The following is a 15138-nucleotide window of genomic DNA, read 5'->3' on the forward strand; positions in this document are numbered from 1 at the left end:
AGCCACACAGCTAAAGTTTCCACTCAACAAGAAGGATGTTGGAGGGAACCATATGCGGGCAGCCTGGCATTTAATGGGTAATTGTTACACCAAAACAAAATGTGGAGAACACTTCTGATGGAGCCCAGGGTTTTCAGCCATAACCACATGACATCCATATGCCACTGGCATATTCACGCTGCTTATCCTGAAGCCAGGCACACCCACTGAAAGTGTATCCCTGAACTCAGATATACATGGGCCTTGGGAAAGCACAATTGGGCAGAGAGGGGCACATGGACACACCACCCACCCCCCACTCTAAGGTGAGGAATGAGTAACAGAAAACCTAAATCCACATGACACACCAGCCCACAATCTACTGAAGCTCCCCTTCTTCATAGTTCACCTTCCTTCTCCAGCTTTCCTCCTTCTAGCCTCTCTTCCCCACATATACAAGATTCCAGAATTCCTCACCTGAACTTAAACACTTTGGAAAGTGTTGTGAACTTATTAAAATCCTAAGAGTGTCTACAACTGCTTAGGGACAAGACCACAGTTTGTGCAACTAAAGGCTGCTCAACCAGCAGATGGCAGACACCAGAGTAACACAACCAGGTAGGAGACCAGGAACGAGACAATCCAATCCCCCAAGACCAAAGCCCAAGATCCCCAAATCACACTGTTCTGTGCTCTTATAAGCCCCCAAGACATAAACTCACTCCCCATCTATTAGGAGCCAGACATTATGCTAGCTATGCTGGCAAACAAAACAGCCACTGTCCCCGCCCTCATGAAATGAATTAACATGGGGTTCATTATTTCAAAGAAGAGTAACTGGGTAGGTAGATTATATCCTAGGCATGCAGATAAATTTCAAATCACACCCTGGCCCTCCAAGAATGCCCAGTTTAGATGGCAAAACAAGGTATATATAGCAAGGGTGAAAGAGCCTGGCATAAGTAAGTACAGTGTATGAAATGCCACAAGACAGCCCTTGAGTAAGGATGAATGAAGGATGGGTAAGATAACAGATTCCAGAAGCTTAACAAGGAGAAGGATAACTGGGCTAGAATGAAGAGGAAAGCAGAGTAACATCATGGGAGGAAAAGAAAACTATAATCTAGAAGCCAAGGTTAGTACCTCAATCCTCCCATCCTCCACCGGATGCCCGATGGCAAACCACTCTACTCTAGGGGTCCCCAACCCCCGGGCCCTGGGCTGGTCCTGGTCCATGGCCTGTTAGGAGCCAGGCCGCGCAGCAGGAGGTGGGCAGTGGGAGAGCATTACCACCTGAGCTCCGACTCCTGTCAGATCAGCAGTGGCACTGGATTCTCATAGGAGCACAAACCCTATTGTGAACTGTGCATACGAGGGATCTAGGCTCTGTGCTCCTTATGAGAATCTAACTAATGCCTGATGATCTGAGGTGGAACAGTCTGATCCCGAAACCATCCCCTACTGACCCCCCAGTGCATGGAAAAATTGTCTTCCACGAAACTAGTCCCTGGTGCTAAAAAGGTTGGGGACCGCTGCTCTACACCACTGGCTCTGGGTCTCCTTAACTGTCTTTTTTTTTTTTTTTTTTTTTTTAAAGAATTTACATGGCTTTCCTCTAGGAGGTGGTTTTGAGGAAGATCAAATGAAGCTGGGTACAGGAGGGACTTCTCAAAAAGGAAACACATTCCATCTAACACTATGCTCCCTAGTGCATAGGGACCCTGGCGACCAATCACCTTACTTGTCAGATGTAGCTTTTTTTTTGGTTCCAGTTCCCTTATATTTGTTTGTTTCCTCTTATTCCTATTGCAACATGTTATTTGCAGGTATTTATTGGGCAATGGCCAATGCATTGTGGAAAGGAGCCCAAGACAGTGAAGTGTGCTATGCCGTGCATTCAAGAACCTAAATCCCTCCAAATAAAGTCTCTGTGATGTGTGTGGAACTGTTCAGAGGGGGGTCCAGCGAGGCAGGCCTGGAAGGAAGGTGAAGCTTACCTGTGGCATCCATTCACTCTCTGCTGAGCATTCCACCTTGGCCTAAGACTCACAAGGCTAGGCACTCAGCTATGAAGCAGACCCAGGTCTTGACCTCAAGGGGCTCTGGCCACATGCATATCTGCCCTCGCTCCCCTGCTTTGAGCCCTTCACTGGCTCCCTGTCCAGATCATTCCTGATGTGACACCTGCCTACCTTCCCAGTCACTCCCTCTTGCACCTTCTAAACCCTTTGGGCACTGCAGTTCTGCTTGGAAAATGTCCTTGGGCATGCCTGCATTCTCAGAATCCCCTCCTCTTCTCTTCCTATCACCCAGGTCCCCTCCCCTGGTGGGCTGCTTGCCTCATCACACTGTGTTCCTGACACATCAGTCTGACTGCTACTCACTTGAGGGGAACATGGTAATTCATTCCCACAATTTGAGTAGCATGGCACTTTTAGGGATGTAGATGCAAAATGGTAGTTCCAATTCCACAGAAAATCAGAGATCATAAGACCCCGTGGCCATCCACGCCTGGTCATGGAGCTCAGAAGCAGGAGAAAACATCCCAGGTATTAGTTCTTACATGCATTTTAAAGACCTTTTGGCTGCACGTGGTGGCTCACACCTGTAATGTCAGCACTTTGGGAGGCCGAGGCAGATGGATCACCTGAAGTCAGGAGTTCGAGACCAGCCTGACCAACATGGTGAAACCCCCATCTCTACTAAAAATACAAAAAATTAACTGGGTGTAGTGGCGGGCACCTGTAATCCCAGCTACTTGGGAGGCTGAGGCGGGAGAATCGCTTGAACCCGGGAGGCGGAGGTTGCAGTGAGCCGAGATCGCGCCATCGTACTCCATCCTGGGTGACAAGAACAAAACTCCATCTCAAACAAACAAACAAACAAAAACCTTTCGTTCCTGGAATTCCTCAAGTGCACAGCTTCTCAGCACATGCATCACAGATGCTCTATAAGGCTGTCCTTAGCTCAACGCCCAAATAACACTTCAGCTGCTCTAGAGCCCTCAGAAACCACCTTAGCAATGGTATCCCAGGATAGCCCATGGTACACTTCTATTTTCCTTACACCTCAGGATAGATAGAATGATAGCCCCTTAAACGTGTCCACATTCTGGTCCCCAGAACCTGTGACTATGCTATTTTACAGAGCAAAAGGGACTATGGAGATGTAATTAAGTTCAAGTATCCTGAGATGGGGAGAGTATTCCGGGTTATCCAAGTGGGCCCAATAACCACAAGGGTCTTTACAAGAGGAAGACAGAAGGGTCAGAATTAAAGACATGTGACAATGGAATGAGGAGAGAGAGAAAGAGAGATCGATTTTAAGTACTGGTTTGGAGGATGGAGGAAGGAGGAGCTAAGGAGCCACAGAAAGCAGGCGGCCTCTGGAGACTGAAAAAGGCAAGGAATGGATCTTCCCCTACAGCCTCCAGAAGGAGCCAGCGCAGCCAACACTTTGATTTTGGCCACATTAAGATCCATTTTAGAATTCTGACCTCCAGAACTATAATAAGACAATAAAGGTATGTCATTTTAAGCCACTAAGGTTTTGGTAATTTATTATAGAAGCAACTGAAAGCTAATATACACTCATATAATTTCAGCTGCAATATGGATAAAATAGACCTCTATGTCACACACACATGGCATGTGCTGTCATTCCTCCACCCTGCCCCCCAACACCTGGAGCTGATCCCTGTCCTTGTGTTCTCCCCAACGCAAGCTTCAGGCAGGCATAGAACATGGACCCATCAGAGCTGTCGCTTGAGATTCTACTGTCCTAGATGTAGGCTTCTGTGGGCTGACCTGGGGCTGACCCCCAGAAGTAGAGAAGTGGTTAAGACAGTGGGTTTTGGAGTTATGCAGATGTGTGTCTAAACCACCAGCTTTCCAGCTGTGTGACTCTGGGTAAATTTCTGAACCTCCCTGAGCTATAAAGTATATGAATAGGCTGGGTGCAGTGGCTCACACCTGTAATCCCAGCACTTTGGGAGGCCACGGCAGCCGGATCACCTGAGGTCAGGAGTTTGAGAGTAGCCTGGCCAACATGGTAAAACCCAGTCTCTACTAAAAATACAAAAATTAGCCAGGCATGGTGGTGGGTGCCTGTAATCCCAGCTACTTGGAAGGCTGAGGCAGGAGAATTGCTTGAATCTGGGAGGTGGAGGTTGCAGTGAGCCAAGATCGCGCCATTTCACTCCAGCCTAGGCAAAAAGAGTGAGGCTCCATCTCAAAAGAAAAAAAAAAGTGTTTGAATAAAACTTTGTGGAAAGCACTGTGTGAGATGACATATATCAAGTGCTCAGCATAGCATCTGACACACAATAAACTCAGAAATGTTTACGTCATCCTTCCCAAGAAGGTTACTGCCTCAATAAGCAGGTGAGAGTTGTACTGCAGGACAAGTTACAAAGAGATAATGAGGAAGACTGGAGAAAGGTCACAGGTGGTGCATTTCCTAGGTGTGATCTGTCTTCTGCATCCAGAACCTTGGAGGATTGTGGAAGATAAGACAGACAGACAGGTCAGGGCAAGGTATTGGTAGGCACTGATCACCAGACTAAAATGCATTCAACAGATGGTCACGGAGGCCCAGTAACTCCAGTTTTGTTAAGGGCATAGGTTGGATTGGAAAAGGAGAGGCTGAAGACAGAGCCCAGGAGGACAGCCCTCAAAACCCCTGCCTACAGTCCTGGGCCTGACACATAGTCCTTGATAAGTATAAGTTTTCTGCCGGAATAAATGAATGCATTATTAAGATAAGTAATATACCCCAAGAACCTAGCTTGGTGTTACACTGATTTATGGGCTTAGAATGAGGGCCCACACTAAGAGAAAACAGATAAGGCAACTCACAAGGCTGTTGACCAGCTTTGTAAACTGTTCTTCAAGAAACAATCCCAAGCTTTTAGCTACTATACCATTTTTGATATTTCATGAGCTGACGATTAAAAATACTTGTTTGTTGCCTGTTACTTGAAAACTATAAATGCCAATGCAGTGGCCTCAGGGTGCCACATTCTTAGTTAATTAAGCACCCCCATTTGCTGCACTAACGGGTAGCTTTTAATTTGTTCCAAAGGGAGCTAAGCAGCAAGCCCCGGCTGCCTGGAGCGCTGCTATGAAATTCCTTTGGTTGGTGCTCTATGGTCAGTAGGGACGGAAGCAGCAAATGGGAACATAATGGAGAAAACATCTTTAACTCAGGAAGGGAGGGGAGGATAACCCTTAAGTGCTCTAAATGAATAAAATTCAAAAGCTAAAAACCCACACCATGCTCCAGCCATATATGGCAAAGAAGCAAAGGCCTGGATACAGACAGGCCGGTAGCGGAGCAGGATCCACAGGCAGCAGCCAGGGCCAGCCATGAAGGTGATCAGACAGCCAACTTCCTGAGGGGCCTTTGGGCATTCTAAGCCATTTGAAGACACTAACTTCCCAGAGCAACATTTCCAATTCACCTCCAGCATAGCTTAACTGCCATTTTGGAAAAATGCATTTCAAGAAGAACTGTGCTAAATATAGCGCCCCTCTTCCAGTGGAAGGCAGGCCAAACTTTCAAATCAAGTAAGGAAGTTTCAGAAAGCCAGTAATGTTTTAGTGAACAGAGTTAGAGTGAAAATTTAAATAAGAGCATTTGCACAAAGACTTGAGAAGACTTTTTTTTGAGGCGGAGTCTTGCTTTGTTGCCTAGGCTGGAGTGCAGTGGTGCAATCTCGGCTCACTGCAACCTCCGCCTCCCAGGTTCAAGTGATCCTACCCTCTCAGCCTCCTGAGTAGCTGGGATTACAGGTGCCCACCACCATGCCTGGCTAATTTCTGTATTTGTAGTAGAGACAGGGTTTCGCCATGTTGGCCAGGCTGGTCTCAAACTCCTGACCTCAGGTGATCCACTCGCCTTGGCCTCCCAAAGTGCTGGTATTACAGGCATGAGCCACTGCACCCGGCCGGAAGATGGGTTTTTTAAAGGTACACCTAGTAACTACTTAAAACTAAGGCCAACTCATATATATATATAAAAATATATACATATAAATATATATACATATATAAATATATATACATATATAAATATATAAATATACATAAATATATAAATATATATTAATATATAAATATGTATATATAAATATATATATTTATATATTAATATGTATATATAAATATATATTAATATATAAATATAAATATATATTTATATATTAATATGTATATATAAATATATATATTTATATATTAATATGTATATATAAATATATATAAATATATAAATATATATTAATATATAAATATAAATATATAAAAATATATAAAAATATATAAATATATATAAATATAAATATATAAAAATATATAAATATATATAAATATATAAAAAATATATATAATATATATAAATATATAAAAATATAAATATATAAAAATATATAAATATATAAATATACATAAATATATATAAATATATATAAACATACATAAATATATATAAATATATAAATATATATAAATAAATAAATATATATATATATTTTTTTGAGATAAGAGTCTTGCTTTGTCGCCCAGGCTGGAGTGCAATAGCGTGATCTTGGCTCACTGCAGTCTCCACCTCCTGGGTTCAAGAGATTTTTTTTGCCTCAGCTTCCCAAGTAGCTGGGATTACAGGCGCCCACCACCATGTCTGGCTAATTTTTGTATTTTTAGTAGAGACAGGTGTTTCCCCATGTTAGTCAGCCTGGTCTCAAACTCCTGATCTCAAGAGATCTGCCCGCCTTGGCCTCCCAAAGTGCTGGGATTACAGGCGTGAGCCACCAAGCCCAGCCATACTTTCTGTTTTTCTATAAAATTTTCTCCATCTTGGGCTTCCACTGTGTAACAGCAGACAGTGCTGTGAGGCTTAAAATGTACAACGGGACTAACATCTTTGTCTCTGACCAATGGACATGAGAAGGGTGAGACGAAGCAGAATATGGGGCCATTTGACTCCATGCCAGTTCAGATGGTTTCCTAAACAAAGATAGACCCCACTTACTTCAGTTCAAACCTTTAACAACAACAACAAAAAGTCGGCAAAGGCAGAGAAGCCCCAGGTGATGTAAGCTGAAGAGAATGCTGGTGAATGCAAAACGCAGGGAAAATAAATCAAAAGCCAGCCTGGGCCTGGATCTATTCAAGATATTCTCTCCACATTCCCAGGAGCTGTTCTCTCTCTCTCTCAAATTGAGATGCAACCAACTTCAGAAATGAAGGATGCCAGCAGTCTGATTTGGAGGTGAGGTCTTGGATGCATAGCAAGGAACACACAAGCTCTTGGGGAGTGCTGCTGGGTTCCCACCAGCAATTACCACATTGGCCCAAAAAGACCCGGAGATCTTAAGCTAATTAAAGAGATTTGCTCGGGGAGGTAGGAAATCACTACTCCAGAGCACCGCCTGTGCACCAGACCAAAGCCGTAATCGTGATTCATCTCTGACATGTTGCTAATCAGCACACACATGTTCCTAATTTCACGCTCTCCAAAGGAAAGCTGAAGGGACAATTGTTTCTGAGCTCTAACATGAGGCCGACCCATGCCAAGTTACCATGTGTCCTGCTTATCAAACTGAAAGCTCTAGTTTTCATCCAAATTTCTTTTCACTATCCCACCCCTCCACCCACTTTGCCCCCCGAAATCCATTCACTAAAGATAAAGATATGTTAGGAAATCCATTCACTAAAGATAAAGATATGTTAGGACATTGGTGTGAGTTGTTTCTCCGACAGCAACTTCTCTAAATGATGGTGGCCTGAATGGAACTGCATATATTTTTTAATGTTCTTCCCCACGCCTGACTTTATGATTTTCTTATTGCTTTGCCACTGGAACCAGCCATGCAGCTAAAACCCAGAGATATCAACACAGACACACACACACGCAATGCACACAAGCAAACTTTCTCCCTGGGTTTAAAAACAAGGCAAAACAAAGTTGTGCAGTCTCTTTAGTTCTCACAAAGCAAAAACTCAAGTACTTTTTCCAATTAGTCTGTTAAGGATCTGGGCCGTGTGTTCTCCCATGGCTGATAATCACAAATAGACAGGATTGTTCCATTTTTCCAATTCCGAAAACGTTAGAGACACGCTATAAAACATGCCTATGGACACAGAGCCAGACCTTTCCCTCTGCTTCGCACACCACTCCCATCCACTCAAATGAGAACCGCATGTTAGAGAACTGGCATCTTTAAGGTAACAGTCAACCCATCTGTAGTTTAAAAAGCATACACAGACTCAGATTAACTGTGTCTGTGTATGCTTTTTCCATAAATACTGGGTACAAAGAGGAAGCAAACAACCAACCACCCAAATACCCACCCAGCAAATCGGCTACTGACTCACTCTCACTTAGCTGTGAAAGGAACAGTTACAAAGACTTCACTCCAGAAGCCGAAAAAGTCTCTTCCTATGAGGGCAAAATAGTGATTAGACAATAGAGGAAAACTTAAAGCTATAAACATGATTGTTATGCCTAAGCTGAGAGGAAATGTTCAGATCAAAACACAACTACTAATGAAAAGCCTTAGGACCACACAGAGAGGTGCACCGAATTGTGCCGACTTCAAATACCACTGTTTCCAAGGCACAGGGACTGAGTCTCCAAATACTATGTCACATCTGGAATTCTGCTTTTACAGCACAAATGCCTACAGAAATGGGGGATTGTGACGTTGCCATGGGGACCCAGCCTCCTCCACCCCAACAGGTCCCCGGCAAGCCCCACGTACATTTCCTTCAAGGTGGATTTTGCATATTTGGAAATTATGGAAGGCCATCATTTTAGGTTTCAGTGTTAATGGAAACATTACAGGACATGCTAGAAAGCAAGGCAACCCCTTCTGTCAGCCGATTAAGTCTGTCCACATGGTGGTCTCGGACAGAAAAACCTTAAAATAACAGTGGGAAGCAGTAAGTCAGCATTAGGCCCTTTTTCAAAATTTGTGGCTTTCCCCCACTTTCTCTAGGAAGGAGACAGGCTTCAAGCATCCTTTTAAACGCCCCTGTTCTCTAGCTGCAAAAATCCAAGTGAGTCAACCTGTGCTCAAAACTGCCTGCCATTGGTAGCCCACCTCAGGCTCCAGGTAGCCTTACCCTTGCTGAACTGAACCTCTAATCCCACCCTGCAGGGCTACTGGCCAAGGCAGGGTGTATTTGCTTTTAATTACTGATGACCCTGTTTTTGTTAAGAGGAAAAGTTTACTAGAACCTTTGGAGAATCCTGTGAAAAATAATCCTTACCCAATTTCCCCCAGAAACTTTTCATACACAATTTTGGGAGGTTCCCAGAGCTCATGAAGGCCACCCAAGGGCCTCTGAGGGGTTCACAGGCCCCCAGGTCCAAAGCCATGTTTAGACACAAAAAATCCCAAGACCCCACTCAGAAATCAAAGGGTGCATCTTGGCTTTGCCAGTTCCCTGGGATGCAGACCCTCCAACTACCTCTCCAGGTGTGAATTCAAATAGCAATATATAAAATATCCACACATATACCATAACCACCCTTGGGTGACCCCAGCTGGTTCTCTCTGTCCTCCAGGAGTGAATATTCTCCCATTCATTCTGACTAGAATGTTCTAAGCTAAAGCCAGAGTGACCCTTCTAATAAGTATCTGCCTCTCTCTGCAAGGTCTGGCCTTTCCCAGAAGCTTTCTGGGGGAGAGGGAAGTAGTCAGCCCAGAGGTGAAGCCACAGTCACCAAGCTCTGACGGGCAGATGGGAGGAGAAACAGGAGTAAAGCCTCCTGTTTCACGGCCCTGCCCGGCCCAGGGGTGACACTCACGGTGTTACCTCCTGATCAAACCATTTCCATCTAGTCTCTTAGATAGCAAGTCCTGAAACAACCCCCTGAGATGCAGTCAGGGTTTCTGAATGCCTTTGAGTGTGTGTGTTGTCAGTATGTGTGCCCAGCCACAAAGCCAACAACAACAACAAAGCACCAGGAAGTCAGCAGTGCCGGCTCCAGGTGTTAACACTTAGCGCATCCTGCCCAGCCCCCACCAGCTTGAGGCCAGCCGCCTGGGAGCCGGACACAGCAATTAGACCCTTCCCAGGCCAGGCGCCTTTGTCCCCTCGCTAACATTATTAGTGTCTGACTTCCTGTGCACAACGGGGCCTCCCGGGGGGCAATCACCGGCTGACCGGGGCAAGGCATTAGACTTCCTTTGTCAAAGACCCTTAAATGTTAACAAGCATGTGAACAAGCTTCCCCTCCCCCACCCCCTCCTACCTCAGCTGTTCCTCCAGCCCACCACTCTCAACTGTCTTGATTCTCCCCAAGCTGTGGGAATCCCAGTTACTTGGGAGAAATATCAAGTCTCAATGTTGGGCGAGCAGCACTGCCTTTCTACAGAAAGAGCCTCCAAACCTGATTTCCTAGAACCTTTCAGTATAAGCATGCAACTCACACTCGCTGAGTGCCCACTGGTTACAAAATACCACCGTCCTGCCTTAAGAAGGGTGAAACAAAGAAAGGTGAAAGTATTCAGCCAACAGGAGTCCCAGGCTGTGCCACACCCAGCCCAATGCCCATCAACTACAGGTGCACTCTGTTCATGTGTTCATGGACTGAAGTACAAAGTTTGGCCTCAAGATGCAAGGACTTTGAAGGTTTGAGTGATATCCTGAGGCCTTCAGAAAAACACTGGTGAGATCTGAAAACGGGGTGAGTGTGAGTTGCTATATAGCTGCAATCCTACCGTCATCCCTCTCTTGGCAATACTATCACCACCAAGGCCAAAATCACTTTGCTCTCATTTACCCCTCATTACCGAGACTCACAGCTTTTTATTTGGGGGAGAACTGTGGTGCATGTGTGCACACACATTGGCACATGGTATTTTCAAGAGGCTTCTGGACCCCTGAAGCCCCCAGACCTCTCACCTGCCTTATAGTCCAGCTCCACTCAATAGCTTGATAGCTTAAAGCTACGTCTGTTGAATAATAGAGAGTGGTTTTACTTTGGTGATTAAAAACAAAATTCAGGCCAGCCATGGTGGCTCACACCTGTAATCCCAGCATTTTGGGAGGCAGAGGCCAGCGGATTGCTCGAGCTCAGGAGTTTAAGACCAGCCTGGGCAAAACGGTGAAACCCATTCTAAAAAAAGTACAAAAATATTAGCCAGACATGGTGGTACACACCTGTGGTCCCAGCTACTCGGGAGGCTGAGGCAGGGGGATCGCTTGAGCCAAGGAAGTTGTGACTGTAGTGAGCCGAGATCACACCACCACACTCCAGACTGGGTGACAGAGCAAGACACTGTAAAAGAAGGGGCGGGCACAGCGGCTCACATTTGTAATCCCAGCATTTTGGGAGGCCGAAGCTGGGGGATCACAAGGTCAGGAGTTCGAGACCAGCCTGGCCAACATGGCTAATAATACAAAAAAAAATTTAGCCAGGCGTGGTGGCACCCGCCTGTAATCCCAGCTACTCGGGAGACTGAGGCAGGAGAATCGCTGGAACCCAGGAGGCAGAGGTTGCAGTGAGCCGAGATCGCACCACTGCACTCTAGCCTGGGCGACAGAGTAAGACTCTGTCTCAAAAACAACAACAACAACAACAACAAACAAAAAATTCTAATGGGGGAGGGAAGTGGTTGATGTAAAATCTCCATTTTAAATATAATTATTGGATTAATGCCATCCAACTGTAATCCTTTATAGGCAGTATTTGTTACAACTCAGTAACTAAACACTTTGTCCAAGATGCTGGGACTCATGAACTTTACAAAGTAGAAACATGAAAGGCAACAACTTACACTGTTGAGCACATAAACCCATCAAGACAGCGGTATCTAGCACCTTTCGGATCACAGGTGACAACAGTTATGTCTGCAGCCAAGTCAGTTGCACTGAATCAAGATAAAAAGTGAACTAGGATGTGGCTAATTCTTATTCTTTTTTTTTCATCACTGAGTGTGGAGGAAAATACTCATAGTATCCACTAGATGAAGAAAACAGCTGATTTTCCCACTCCTGCTCAACTGCCTTTGCAGAGTATGGTATTTGCGGTCAACACACAAAACTGAGTTGGGTTTGGGATATATTTTATAGTATCTGTGCATCAGCCACTATGAAGGATAATCTAAAATGCCAACTTTCCAAAATGAATAATCTATGTCTCTGACTCCTACTCCAGCCACAGCAAAACTCATTCAGCTTCAAAATTAAGATGTTGGTATAAAGCAAAGGACACCATCGCTTACATGATGCCAAGTCCCCCACAAGTTTATTTTGATGAATGTTACAAGTTTCAAAGCTTAAAAAATTTCACTGTCAGTTCTGACTTTTACCTTTTGCCAAACTAATTTTAAAATAGCAGGCAATCGGAAGGATATATTCAAACACTAATGATCCCTGTAACTTTACATCGTCCTACTATTTGGATGGAAGCCAGCAGTCTGTTCTTAAACTATAAGCAATAAATCTAGAAGACTCTCTTTCCTAATTTCCCAAAGATACCACATGGAATTTCCATTAAAGCACACACACACACATGCAAACACACATACACACAATGACATACCAATTAAATCATTGTATGACATTTAGGCCAGGAAATAATTATGTTTGCCAAGGAGTATTCAGCTTTGTTTTAATTTCCTTGAACCACTAAAATGTCATTCTGAGAAGGCAAAGAATGATGTAAAAATGAAGTATTGATGTCTTGGTCAATTTTAGATTTTGATAAATGTCTTTTTTGTGGGTGAAGGCGGCAGTGGGGTGTTCCCAGGAATTAAGGTCTCCCTGCACTCCCTCTCCAAGGATTTCTGGCAAGGAGTGGTATAGAGAGGTCAATTATAAAGCAAATCCATTGTGAGGCAGACACAGCAGATGGAACAGCAGGTAGGAGCATATTTCCACCCCTGATGAAGTGGGCCTGGTGGTGTGTTCCTAGTCCTCTCCTATAGGGCTGAGGCAAGTAAATGGCACATACAACCTTGTCCCTTCACCTGTCAACAGAAAGAAATCAATGTATCTTGCCACTTCATTAAGGCTTCCCATGGAGAAATGTTTACAAAATCAAAGTAATATGGTGAAATTAAATTAGAAACCTGTAACATTTTGTCATGAAGTTAGCATGAAACAGAAGCTAACCAGAAAAGATTAAAAGCAGTGATTAATTCTTTTTTAAAGGAAAGTCCAAAGGTTCTGGCTAAACTGACTTTAAACTAAGAATCGGGGAGCTCATTGCTTTCGCTGCTGAGGCCACAGCCATGAGTATGCTCAGGTTTCAGATGAGGCTCGCCTTTAGTGTCCTCTGCTGTGGCAAGAAGAAGGTCTGGTTGGACCCCAATAAGACCAATGAAATCGCCAATGCCAACTCCCATCAGCAGATCCAGAAGCTGATCAAAGATGGGCTGATCATCTACAAACCTGTGACTTTCCATTCCCGGGCTTGATGCCGGGAAAACACCTTGGCCTGCTGGAAGGGCAGGCACATGGGCATAAGTAAGCGAAAGGGTACAGCCAATGCCCAAATGCCAGGGAACGTAACTTGGATGAGGAGAATGCAGATTCTGTGCCGGCTGCTGAGAAGATACTGTGAATCTAAGAAGATTGATCACCACACATATCACAGCCTGTACCTGAAGGTGAAGGGGAATGTGTTCAAAAACAAGTGGATTCTCATGGAACACATCCTCAAGCTGAAGGCAGACAAGGCCCACAAGAAGCTGCAGGCTGACCAGGCTAAGGCCCGCAGGTCTAAGACCAAGGAAGCACGCAAGCACCATGAAGACCGCCTACAGGCCAAGGAGGAGATCATCAAGACTTTGTCTAAGGAGGAAGAGACCGAGAAGTGAAAGCTCCCCCTTTGTCTGTACATACTGGCCTCAGTGATTACGTAGATCAACCACTAAAATAAAACAAGACTTTACCTGCCATAAATAAATAAATAAGCTAAGAATGGGGGCTAGGTGTGGTGGCTCAATCCTGCAATCCCAGCACTTTGAGGCAGGGGGATTATTGAGCCCCAGAGTTTCAGACCAGCCTGGACAACATGGTGAAACCCCATCTCTACCAACAAAAACACAAAAATTGGCCAGGTATGGTGGCATGCACCTGTAGTCCCAGCTACTTGGGAGGTTGATATGGAAGGATGGCTTGAGCCCAGGAGATGGAAGTAGCAGTGAGCCATGATCACTCCACTACCCTCTAGCGTGGGCAACAGAGCAAGACCTTGTCTCAAAACAAACAAAAACAAACAAACAAAACACACACACAAAAAAACAAAGAATGGGGAGCTGGGTCAGTGTGAGGCCAAACTGTCAGGTGAGCAGCACTGCTTCTAGGGACACAGATTCAGGCATTTCCTGGAGCACTGACGAGGTGAAGCCCCAAAGGCACAGCAGGTTCAGAGCAAGGTGGGCAGGAGGCTGGGAGGAGGCAGAAGGCCAGGCCAGGATGTGCCACTTCCTGCCTGCCATTTCCCCAACTGCCTGCGAAGTGGTGGGATGCTCGGTGATTCTCAGAGATTCCCTAAGAGTGGGTTTTCAAGTTTCTAGAACTGTAGGCTTTTCTTTTGAAGACAGCTTTATTATTTTTGTAAAGATAACAAGTTCAAGGTAAAATAAAATTAAGTACAAAGAAGAATATGAAACTTCTCCCATTCCATCATTTTGAAGAAGACTCTTCCAGACGGTCTTTACTGCCTGCATCACATGGACTGTGACTTGATATAAATTAGATCCTAATATATATAACATTTGCTCTCATAAATCTCCACCAGCTATCAGTTAATGCAGTCCCTTCTGGGTGAAATATGTAAGATCTATGGAGGAAATAACAAAAAGAGCCTAATAAAGTGAGTTAGGACCACTGGGCAAAATTCTTTCTAAGGGTCTTATCAACTGTCATCAACCATCATTTTCTACAAAGGGAAAACACCATTAGTAGGAAGTAGTATAGCAGGCCCCGTCACCTGCTCCAGAGCCGGCTGTGTACATGGAAAAGGCAAGAGGACACATGTAGTGACAAAGCTACTTGCACAGTATACACACATTGATACGTTGGTAGGTTGCCTATTGATGTGGGTATCCTAAACGCTGTTCTGCAGGGTAACCAAATTACTATAATTTATCCTGTATGTTTCTTTAAAATTACATAAATGTAGGGGATTTTATGATTA

At 44.6% G+C, this 15138-nt stretch overlaps 1 protein-coding gene and 1 pseudogene across 2 annotated transcripts in view; one reads left to right on the forward strand and one right to left on the reverse strand.

Moving 5' to 3' along the window:
* The window catches only part of IL17RD (interleukin 17 receptor D), a 75727-nt gene that overhangs the window by 31251 nt on the left and 29338 nt on the right, over positions 1-15138 (reverse strand). The window lies entirely within an intron of this gene.
* LOC103786122 (large ribosomal subunit protein eL19-like) lies at positions 13205-14740 on the forward strand (annotated as a pseudogene).

The sequence above is a fragment of the Pan paniscus genome, chromosome 2 (assembly GCF_029289425.2).
Source record: "Pan paniscus chromosome 2, NHGRI_mPanPan1-v2.0_pri, whole genome shotgun sequence".
Lineage (NCBI taxonomy): Eukaryota > Metazoa > Chordata > Mammalia > Primates > Hominidae > Pan > Pan paniscus.